Source organism: Bubalus kerabau, unplaced genomic scaffold, assembly GCF_029407905.1.
Source record: "Bubalus kerabau isolate K-KA32 ecotype Philippines breed swamp buffalo unplaced genomic scaffold, PCC_UOA_SB_1v2 scaffold_76, whole genome shotgun sequence".
NCBI classification, from domain to species: domain Eukaryota; kingdom Metazoa; phylum Chordata; class Mammalia; order Artiodactyla; family Bovidae; genus Bubalus; species Bubalus kerabau.
The window spans coordinates 716,585-728,757 of NW_026577930.1; positions in this window are offsets into that span (position 1 = coordinate 716,585).

Here is a 12,173-nt window from a genome sequence, read left to right on the forward strand (position 1 = left end):
TCATCCAGCACATTAGAACTGAGTCAAATGTGTTCCTTTTTATTGCTTAGTAGTTTTCTGTTGTATATATATATGTACCACAGCTTCTTTATCCATTCGTCTATCAATGGACATCTAAGTGGCTTCCATGTTCTACCTATTGTAAATAGTGCTGCAATTAACATTGGAGTTCAGTTCAGTTGCTGAGTCGTTTCCGACACTTTGCAACCCAATGAATCACAGCACGCCAGGCCTCCCTGTCCATCACCAACTCCCAGAGTTCCCCTAGACTCACGTCCAACGAGTCAGTGATGCCATTCAGCCATCTCATCCTCTGTCGTCCCCTTCTCCTCCTGCCCTCAATCCCTCCCATCATCAGACTTTTCCAATGAGTCAACTCTTCACATGAGGTGGTCAAAGTACTGAAGTTTCAGCTTTAGCATCATTCATTCCAAAGAAATCCCAGGGCTGATCACCTTCAAAATGGACTGGTTGGATCTCCTTACAGTCCAAGGGACTCTCAAGAGTCTTCTCCAACACCACAGTTCAAAAGCATCAATTCTTTGGCGCTCAGCCTTCTTCAGAATCCAGCTCTCACATCCATACATGATCACTGGAAAAACCATAGCCTTGACTAGATGGACCTTTGTTGGCAAAGTAATGTCTCTGCTTTTCAATATGCTATCTAGGTTGGTCAAAACTTTTCTTTCAAGGAGTAAGCGTCTTTTAATTTCATGGCTGCTGTCACCATCTATAGTTATTTTGAGTAGATGTGTCTTATTCAGTTATGGCTTCTTAAGGGTATATGCCCAATAGTGGGATTGTTAGATCATGTGGCAGTTTTATTCCTAATTTTGAGGAATTTCTATACTGTTCTCCATAGTGGCTGTATCAATTTACATTCCCACCAACAATACAAGAATGTTCCCTTTTCTGTACACACTCTCCAGCATTTATTGTTTGTAGCTTTTTTGATCATGGCCATTCTAAGAGTTGCTTTGTCACCCTTTATGTTTTCTGTGTGTGATAAGAACACTTGCCATAGTATTTGCCCTCTTAGAGAGTATACAATATAGTATTCTTAACTGTAAGCTCTATATTATATAGTAGTTTCCTAGAACTTATTCATTTTGTATAATTAAACTTTGTGACTTTTGATTAATACTGAGAATTGGAATACTGCCTGCCATATCAGTGAATAAACATTGTCAGTTATCAACAGTTGCAGCCCCACAGATGGTGAGCCTTGAGGGAACACAAGATGTAAAACTACAGGATACAGATAGGTGATGTGCATATCAAAGGAATGATTTCAGTGAGCCCAGATTCTTGCATCTTCCCATACAAGGAAAAGCACTAAAGTCCTTAACTTGGGTTATCTGGTTTTCCTTCATTTATGATAATCTTTTGATATTCAGACTACCCACCCTTTGTTGCAAAACTTCTATATGACCTGGCTCCTCCCCTCCCGCCCTGGCCGGAGCAGTTTGAACTCTCAGGGTTACTCGAGATGCTGCCTCCTGGGTAGAAGTCCTAAACGTTTCTACCAAATAGAACATAACTGTCAACTATTAGGTTGTGAATGTTTTTTTAAGTCTACAGTTCCTTCCCATCCACCCTCCCATAGCCTCCAGCAACCACCACTCTATTCTCTGCTTCTTTGACTTTGACCAATTTAGATTGCTCATATAAATGTCATGTAGTATTTGTCCTTCTGTGTCTGGCTTATTTCACTGTAGCATAAAGTCCTCTAGTTATATTCATGCTGTCATAACTGGAGAGGTTAGCTTCTTTTTAAGGCTGAATGATATTCCATTGTATGTATATTTTACATCTTCTTTATCTATTCATCTGTCACTGGACACTTAGGCTACTTCCCTTTCTTGGCTATTGTGATATGTGAATATGTGAATGAACTGGATGCTGCAATGAACATGGGAGTGCAGAGTTCTCTTCAGTGTTCTGATTTCAATTCCTTTGGATAGTAGTGGAATTGCAGAGAATATTATGTGATATTTTTGATTTTTTGAGGAACCTCAATGCTGTTTTCCATAGTGGGTGTACCAATTTACATTCCTACCAGCAGTGTTGAATATGTATAGTTTACTAAGAAACTTGCAGACTGTCTTCCAAAGTGGTTACCATTTTGCATCACCAGCACCAAGGAATGAGAATTCTTGTTGACTCATATCCTTACCAGCATTTGGAGTTGTCAGTCCTTTGAATGCTGGCCATTCTAAAAGGCATGTTGTGATATCCGCTTGTTTTGTTCTTTTTTTTTAATTTGCAGTTCCCTAATGGTATATGAGATTATTGATATTTCTCCTGGCAATCTTGATTCCAACTTGTGCTTCTCCCACTCCAGCGTTTCTCATGATGTACTCTGCATATAAGTTAAATAAGCAGGGTGACAATATACAGCCTTGACGTACTGCTTTTCCTATTTGGAACCAGTCTGTTGTTCCAGGTCCAGTTCTAACTGTTACTTCCTGACCTGCATACAAATTTCTCAAGAGGCAGATCAGGTGGTCTGGTATTCCCATCTCTTTCAGAATTTTCCACAGTTTATTGTGATCCACACAGTCAAAGGCTTTGGCATAGTCAATAAAGCAGAAATAGATGTTTTTCTGGAACTCTCTTGTTTTTTCCATGATCCAGCGGATGTTGGCAATTTGATCTCTGGTTCCTCTGCTTTTTCTAAAACCAGTTTGAACATCAGGAAGTTCACAGTTCACATATTGCTGAAGCTTGGCTTGGAGAATTTTAAGCATTACTTTACTAGTGTGAGATGAGTGCAATTGTGCAGTAGTTTGAGCATTCTTTGGCATTGCCTTTCTTTGGGATTGGAATGAAAACTGACCTTTTCCAGTCCTGTGGCCACTGCTGAGTTTTCCAAATTTGCTGGCATATTGAGTGCAACACTTTCACAACATCATCTTTGAGGATTTGAAATAGCTCGACTAGAATTTCATCACCTCCACTAGCTTTGTTCGTAGTGATGCTTTCTAAGGCCCACTTGACTTCACATTCCAGGATGTCTGGCTCTAGGTCAGTTATCACACCATCATGATTATCTGGGATATGAAGATCTTTTTTGTATAGTTCTTCTGTGTATTCTTGCCACCTCTTCTTAATATCTTCTGCTTCTAAAAGTTGGCTTAAAGCTCAACATTCAGAAAACGAATATCATGGCATCCAGTCCCATCACTTCATGGGAAATAGATGGGGAAATAGTGGAAACAGTGTCAGACTTTATTTTTGGAGGGCTCCAAAATCACTACAGATGGTGACTGCAGCCATGAAATTAAAAGACGCTTACTCCTTGGAAGGAAAGTTATGACCAACCTAGATAGCATATTCAAAAGCAGAGACATTACTTTGCCAACAAAGATTCGTCTAGTCAAGGCTATGGTTTTTCCAGTGGTCATGTATGGATGTGAGAGTTGGACTGTGAAGAAGGCTGAGCTTTTGAACTGTGGTGTTGGAGAAGACCCTTGAGAGTCCCTTGGACTGCAAGGAGATCCAACCAGTCCATTCTGAAGGAGATCAGCCCTGGAATTTCTTTGGAAGGAATGATGCTAAAGCTGAAACTCCAGTACTTTGGCCACTTCATGCAAAGAGTTGACTCACTGGAAAAGACTCTGATGCTGGGAGGGATTGGGGGCAGGAGGAGAAGGGGACGATAGAGGATGAGATGGCTGGATGGCATCACTGACTCAATGGACGTGAGTCTGGGTGAACTCCAGGAGTTGGTGATGAACAGGGAGGCCTGGCATGCTGTGATTCATGGGGTTGCAAATAGTCGGACACAACTGAGTGAATGAACTGAACTGAACTAATGGTATATGATGTGGAACATCTTTTCATATGCTTGTTGTCTTCTGTGTATCTTCTTTGGGGAGGTATCTAGTCGTATCTTTTGTCCATATTTTATTAGGTGTTAGTTTTCTTCTTACTAATTTTAAGAGCTCTTTGTATATTTTAGGTTAGAGTCTTCATCAGATATGTCTTTTGCTAATATTTTCTCCCAGACTATGGCTCATCTTCTTGTTCTCTTAATGGTATATTTTCACAGAGCAGATGTTTAAAGGGAGTGAAATCTAGCTCATCAATTATTTTTTTCATGGATCCCCATCACTGTTTCCTATGATGGTGTTTTGTTGATTGATTGATTGCTATGTGAAACATTTTTTAATATAAATTTATTTATTTTAATTGGAGGCTAATTACTTTACAATATTGTAGTGGTTTTGCCATACATTGACATGAATAAGCCACGGGTATACATGTGTTCCCCATCCTGAGACCCCCTCTCACCTCCCTCCCCATCCCATCCCTCTGGGTCATCCCAGTGCACCAGTCCTGAGCACCCTGTCCCATCCATCTAACCTGTACTGGCGATCTGTTTCACATATGATAATATACATGTTTCAATTCCATTCTCCCAAATAATCCCACCCTCGCCCTCTCCCACAGGGTCCAAAAGACTCTTCTATACATCTGTGTCTCATTTGCTGTCCCACATATAGGGTTATCATTACCATCTTTCTAAATTCCATATATATGCATTAGTATACTGTATTGGTGAAGGCAATGGCGCCCCACTCCAGTACTCTTGCCTGGAAAATCCCATGGATGGAGGAGCCTAGTAGGCTGCAGTCCATGGGGTCGCTAAGAGTTGGACTCGACTTCACTTTCACTTTTCACTTTCATGCACTGGAGAAGGAAATGGCAACCCACTCCAGTGTTCTTGCCTGGAGAATCCCAGGGACAGGGGAGCCTGCTGGGCTGCCATGGGGTGGCACAGATTCGGACATGACTGAAGCGACTTAGCAGCAGTAGCAGCATACCGTATTGGTGTATTTCTTTCTGGCTTACTTCACTCTGTATAATAGGCTCCAGTTTCATCCACCTCATTAGAACTGATTCAAATGTATTCTTTTTAATGGCTGAGTCACATTCCATTGTGTATATGTACCACAGCTTTCTTATCCATTCATCTGCTGATGGACATCTAGGTTGCTTCCATGTCCTGGCTATTGTAAACAGTGCTGCAATGAGCATTGCGGTACACATGTCTCTTTCAATTCTTGTTTCCTCGATGTGTATGCACAGCAGTGGGATTGCTGGGTCATATGGCAGTTCTATTTCCAGTTTTTTAAGGAATCTCCACACTGTTTTCCATAGTGGCTGTACTAGTTTGCATTCTCACGAACAGTGTAAGAGGGTTCCCTTTTCTCCACACCCTCTCCAACATTTACTGCTTGTAGACTTTTGGATAGCAGCCATTCTGACTGGTGTGACATGGTACCTCATTGGGGTTTTGATTTGCATTTCTCTGATAATGAGGGATGTTGAGCATCTTGTCATGTGTTTGTTAGCCATCTGTATATCTTCTTTGGAGAAATGTCTGTTTAGTTCTTTGGCCCATTTTTTGATTGGGTCATTTGTTTTTCTGGAATTGAGCTGCTGCAGGAGTTGCTTGTATATTTTTGAGATTAATTCTTTGTCAGTGGCTTCGTTTGCTATTATTTTCTCCCATTGTGAAGGCTGTCTTTTGACCTTGCTTAAAATTTCCTTTGTTGTGCAAAAGCTTTTAAGTTTTAATTAGGTCCCATTTGTTTATTTTTGCTTTTATTTCCAATACTCTGGGAGGTGGGTCATAGAGGATCCTGCTGTGATTTATGTTGGAGAGTGTTTTGCCTATGTTTTCCTCTAGGAGTTTTATAGTTTCTGGTCTTACATTTAGATCTTTAATCCATTTTGAGTTTATTTTTGTGTATGGTGTTAGAAAGTGTTCTAGTTTCATTCTTTTACAAGTGGTTGAGCAGTTTTCCCAGCACCAATTGTTAAAGAGATTGCCTTTTCTCCACTGTATATTCTTGCCTCCTTTGTCAAAGATAAGGTGTCCATAGGTGCATGGATTTATCTCTGGGCTTCCTATTTTGTTTCATTGATCTATATTTCTGTCTTTGTGCCAGTACCATACTGTCTTGATGACTGTGGCTTTGTAGTAGAGCCTGAAGTCAGGCAGGTTGATTCCTCCAGTTCCATTCTTTTTTCTCAAGATCGCTTTGGCTATTCGAGGTTTTTTGTATTTCCATACAAATTGTGAAATTCTTTGTTCTAGTTTTGGGAAAATACTGTTGGTAACTTGATAGGGATTTCATTGAATCTATAGATTGTTTTGGGTAGTATAATCATTTTCACCATATTGATTCTTCCAATCCATGAACATGGTATATTTCTCCATCTGTGCGTGTCCTGTTTGACTTCTTTCACTAGTATTTTATAGTGTTCCATCTATAGGTCTTTTGTTTCTTTGGGTAGATATACTCCTAAGTATTTTATTCTTTTCATTGCAATGGTGAATGGAATTGTTCCCTTAATTTCTCTTTCTGTTTTCTCATTGTTAGTGTCTAGGAATGCAAGGGATTTCTATGTGTTAGTTCTATATCCTGCAACTTTACTATATTCATTGATTAGCTCTAGTAATTTTCTGGTGGCATCTTTAGGGTTATCTATGGAGAGGATCATGTCATCTGCAGACAGTGAGAGTTTTACTTCTTCTTTTCCAATCTGGATTTCTTTTATTTCTTTCTTTGCTCTGATTTCTGTGGCCAAAACTTCCTAAAACTATGTTGAATAGTAGTGGTGAGAGTGGCCACCCTTGTCTTCATGACTTTAGGGGAAATGCTTGCAATTTTTCACCGTTGAGGATAATGTTTACTGTAGGTTTGTCATATATAGCTTTTATTATGTTGAGGTATGTTCCTTCTAGTCCTTTTTTTGTATCATAAATGGATGTTGAATTTTGTCAAAGGCTTTCTCTGCATCTATTGAGATAATCATATGGTTTTTATCTTTCAATTTGTTAAAGTGGTATATTACATTGATTGATTTGCCGATATTGAAGAATCCTTGCATCCCTGGGATAAAGCCCACTTGGTCATGATATATGATCTTTTTAATATGTTGTTGGATTCTGTTTGCTAGAATTTTGTTAAGGATTTTTGCACCTATGTTCATCAGTGATATTGGCCTGTAGTTTCGTTTATTTTGTGGCATCTTTGTCTGGTTTTGGTATTAGGGTGATGGTGGCCTCATAGAATGAGTTTGGAAGTTTACCTTCCTCTGCAATTTTCTGGAAGAGTTTGAGTAGTATAGGTGTTAACTCTTCTATAAATTTTTGGTAGAATTCAGCTGTGAAGCCGTCTGGTCCTGGGCTTTTGTTTGCTGGAAGATTTCTGATTACAGTTTCAATTTCCAGGCTTGTGATGGGTCTATTAAGATTTTCTATTTCTTCCTGGTTCAGTTTTGGAAAGTTGTACTTTTCTAAGAATGTGTCCATTTCTTCCAAGTTGTCCACTTTATTGGCATATAGTTGCTGATAGTCGTCTCTTATGATCCTTTGTATTTCTGTGTTGTCTGTTGTGATCTCTCCATTTTCATTTCTAGTTTTGTTGATTTGATTCTTCTCCCTTTGTTTCTTGATGAGTCTGGCTAATGGTTTGTCACTTTTATTTATCTTCTCAAAGAACGAGCTTTTGGCTATGTTGATTTTGGTTATGGTCTCTTGGTTTCTTTTGCATTTATTTCTGCCCTAATTTTTAAGATTTCTTCCCTTCTATTAACTCCGGGGTTCTACATTTCTTCCTTTTCTAGTTGCTTTAGTTGTAGAGTTAGGTTATTTGACTTTTTTCTTGTTTCTTGAGGTAAGCCTGTATTGCTATGCACCTTCCCCTTAGCACTGCTTTTACAGTGTCCCATAGGTTTTGCATTGCTGTGTTTTCATTTTCATTCATTTCTATGCATATTTTGATTTCTTTTTTGATTTCTTCTGTGATTTTTTGGTTACTCAGCAGCGTGTTGTTCAGCCTCCATATGTTGGAAGTTTTAATAGTTTTTCTCCTGTGATTGACATCTAATCTTACTGCATTGTGGTCAGAAAAGATGCTTGGACTGATTTCAGTTTTTTTGAATTTACCAAGGGTAGATTTATGGCCCAGGATGTGATCTATCCTGGAGAAGGTTCCATGTGCCCTTGAGAAAAAGGTGAAATTCATTGTTTTGGGGTGAAATGTCCTATAGATATCAATTAGGTCTAACTGGTCTATTGTATCATTTCAAGTTTGTGTTTCCTTGTTAATTTTCTGTTTAGTTGATCTATCCATAGGTGTTAGTGAGGTATTAAAGTCTCCCACTATTGTTGTGTTATTGTTAATTTCCCCTTTCATACGTGTTAGCATTTGTCTTACATATTGCAGTGCTCTTACATTGGGTGCATATATATTTATAATTGTTATATCTTCTCCTTGGATTGATCCTTTGGTCATTATGTAGTGTCCTTCTTTGTCTCTTTTCACAGCCTTTATTTTAAAGTCTATTTTATCTGATATGAGTATTGCTACTCCTGCTTTCTTTTGGTCTCTATTTGTGTGGAATATCTTTTTCCAGCCCTTCTCTTTCAGTTTGTATGTGTCCCTTGTTTCGAGGTGGGCCTCTTGTAGACAACATATATAGGGGTCTTGTTTTTGTATCCATTCAGCCAATCTTTGTCTTTTGGTTGGGGCATTCAACCCATTTATATTTAAGGTAATCATTGATAAGTATGATCCCATTGCCATTTACTTTGTTGTTTTGGGTTCAAGTTTATACACCTGTTCTGTGTTTCCTGTCTAGAGAATCTCCTTTAGCAGTTGTTGGAGAGCTGGTTTGGTGGTGCTGAATTTTCTCAGCTTTTGCTTGTCTGTAAAGCTTGTGATTTCTCCTTCATATTTGAATGAGATCCTTGCTGGGTACAATAATCCGGGCTGTAGGTTTTTCACTTTCATCACTTTAAATATGTCCTGCCTTTCCCTTCTGGCCTGAAGAGTTTCTATTGAAAGATCAGCTGTTATCCTTATGGGAATCCCCTTGTGTGTTATTTGTTGCTTTTCCCTTGCTGCTTTTATTATTTGTTCTTTGCGTTTGATCTTTGTTAGTGTGATAAATATGTCTTGGGGTGTTTTGCCTTGGGTTTATCCTGTTTGGGACTCTCTGGGTTTCTTGGACTTGGGTGACTATTTCCTTCCCCATTTTAGGGAAGTTTTCAGCTATTTTCTCCTCAAGTATTTTCTCATGGTCTTTCTTTTTGTCTTCTTCTTGTGGGACGCCTATGATTCGAATGTTGGGGTGTTTAACATTGTCCCAGAGGTCTCTGAGGTTGTCCTCATTTCTTTTCATTCTTTTTTCTTTTTTCCTCTCTGTTTCATTTATTTCTACCATTCTATCCTCTACCTCACTTATCCTATCTTCTGTCTCTGTTATTCTACTGTTGGTTCCCTCCAGAGTGTTTTTTGTCTCATTTATTGCATTATTCATTATATATTGACTCTTTTTTATTTCTTCTATGTCCTTGTTAAACATTTTTTTGCATCTTCTCAATCCTTGTCTCCAGGCTATTTATCTGAAACTCCATTTTGTTTTCAAGATTTTGGGTCATTTTCACTATCATTATTCAGAATTCTTTATCAGGTAGATTCTTTATCTCTTCATCTTTGGTTTGGTTTGGTGGGAATTCATCCTGTTCCTTAACCTGCTGAGTATTTCTCTGCCTTTTCATCTTGTTTATATTGCTGTGTTTGGGGTGGCCTTTCTGTATTCTGGCAGTTTGTGGTTTCTCTTTATTGTGGAGGTTCCTCTCTGCAGGTGGGGTTGGACGGGTAGCTTGTCAAGGTTTCCTGGTTAGGGAAGCTTGTATTGGTGTTCTTGTGGGTGGAGCTGGATTTCTTCTCTCTGGAGTGCAATGAAGTGTCTAGTAGTGAGTTTTGAGATATCTATGGGTTTAGTATGACTTTGGGCAGCCTGTCTATTGAAGCTCAGGGCTATGTTCCTGTGTTGCTAGAGAATTAGCATGGTATGTCTTGCTCTGGAACTCGTTGGCCTTTGGGTGGTGCTTGGCTTCAGTGTAGGTATGGAGGCTTTTGATGAGCTCCTATCGATTAATGTTCCCTGGAGTCAGGAGTTCTCTGGTGTTCTCAGGTTTTGGATTTAAGCCTCCTGCCTCTGGTTTTCAGTCTTATTCTTACAGTAGCCTCAAGAGTTCTCCATTTGTATAGCACTGATGATAAAACATCTAGGTTAATGATGAAAAGTTTCTCCACAGTGAGGGGCACCCGGAGACATACACAGAGTTACATGGAAAAGAGTAAAGGGAGGAGTGATATGAAGGTGACCACAAGGAGAAAAGGGGGAATCAAAAGCAGCAAGAGCAAGCTAGCCAGTAATTATGTCCCTATGTGCTCTCCAAAGTCTGCAACACTCAGAGAGGTTCATGGAGTTACACAGAGAAGAGAAGAGGGACGATGGAGACAGAGGTGACCAGGAGGATAAAAGGGGGTATCAAAAGGAGAGAGACAGATCCAGCCCGTAATCAGTTCCCTAAGTGTTCTCCACAGCCTGGGACACACAAAGAGATTCACCTAGTTGGGTAGAGAAGAAAAGGGGGAGGGGGGAGATAGAGGCGACCTGGTGGAGAAAAAGGAGAGTCCTAACAGGGAGAGAGCAGTCAAGCCAATAATCTCGCTCCCAAGTAAAAATGGGTACTGAAGATTGGGTTCTTAAAGGTACAAAATTGATAACAAATACCAAAAACCAAAGATTAAAAATCTAGAGTAGAGGTTAGGGTCTCAAAAATACAATATTAAAAAAACAAAGTCACAAAAATTATAAATATATATATATATATATATATGAAGTTTGCTTTAAAAAGAGGGTCTTTTTTTTGCAAGGTAATAGTAGGTTATTAAAATGAAAATTAATGGAGGAATAGAGGAGTTAAAAATTTTTTTAATTTAATTAAAAAATTATAATAGTAAAAATATATCTAGGACTTTCTCTGGAGCTTTTGTGGACAGTGTTGGTTCAGTTCATTTTCAGATAATTCCTTGATCCAGCTTATACTTCTCAAGATCTAAAGACCTCTTCCTATGTAGTCGTCGCTAACTACAGGATTTTAATCTGTTGCACCTGTCACTTCCAGAGCAGTTCCCTCTGTTTATTTTAGCTTATTCTGTTTGCTGGTCTCTTCACTGTCTAATTTCCACCCTGACACAAGGGGGTGGTGGTGGTCACTTTTTTTAGGCTCCCTTGTTCAGTCGTTCTGTGGGGAGGGAGGAACACTGCAAGCAAATGTTTGCGGGGAGTGATCGTAGTGTCTCAGCCACACTGGGTTTGCCCACGCTCGCGGTGTGTGTGCTTTCCCAGTCTACACTGCTCAGGCTCTAGTTTGCTCTGCCGGGAACTATCTGAGGCGGGGCCTGGGTTGCATGCACTTCCCCGGTCTAAGCCTCTCAGGTTCAGGTTCTCGGGTACTCGACAAAGGCCCAGACTTGGTTGGGCCAGCGTTTTGTGCCCGTCCCAGGTCCGAGCAGCTCAGGTGACCAGGTACTGGCAAGCACAGTTGCCCCCAGTTGGAGGCTGCATCATATCGCTTCCCCTGTCCCAGCTGCTCAGTTTTCTGGGTGTACAATGGGCACGTCTTCTCAGGTGTGCCATGTGTCTCTTCTGGGGAGCTGATGTCTGGCTGTGACCCTCCTGGTGGATGTCAACCATCCAGAATCCCAAGAAGTCTTGGTTAGCAATGAAGCCTGCTTACAGTTTGGTAGAGGATGCCTCTCTGGAGCTGCAATTGCCCCCTTCTGGCTCTGGCTGCCCTCGCCTGCCTGTCTCCAGTGGGGGATGGGCCAATCCACAGCCGGACTGCTCTGCTCAGTCCTTTGCTCTGTGAGCAGGACTGGCAGTGTCTTAGGTTATGGCTTTTTGCAGGATAGCTATCCCACAGTCTGGGTTGCTGTCTCAATTTAGTTCCCTCAGTTGCCCTTGGGGTATTCAGGCCCGGGGTCCTTACCCTAAGCAATGCAGCCCACCCCTCCCTGTCCAGCCCCCCGCTTGCTAGTGGCAGATGCGAGTGTCTGGGCTGCTGTTCTGCTGGGAGTTGCCATTATGCATGTAATCTGTGGGTTTAATTATTTATGTATTTATTTATTTAATTTTTCTCCCAGTTATGTTGCCCTCTGAGATTCCAAGGCTCGCAACAGACCTGCCAGTGAGAGTGTTTCCTTGTGTTTGGAATCTTCTCTCTTTTTTAAGACTCCCTTCCTGGGACGGATCTCCATCCCTACCTCTTTTTTTTCTCTTTTGATCTTTTATAT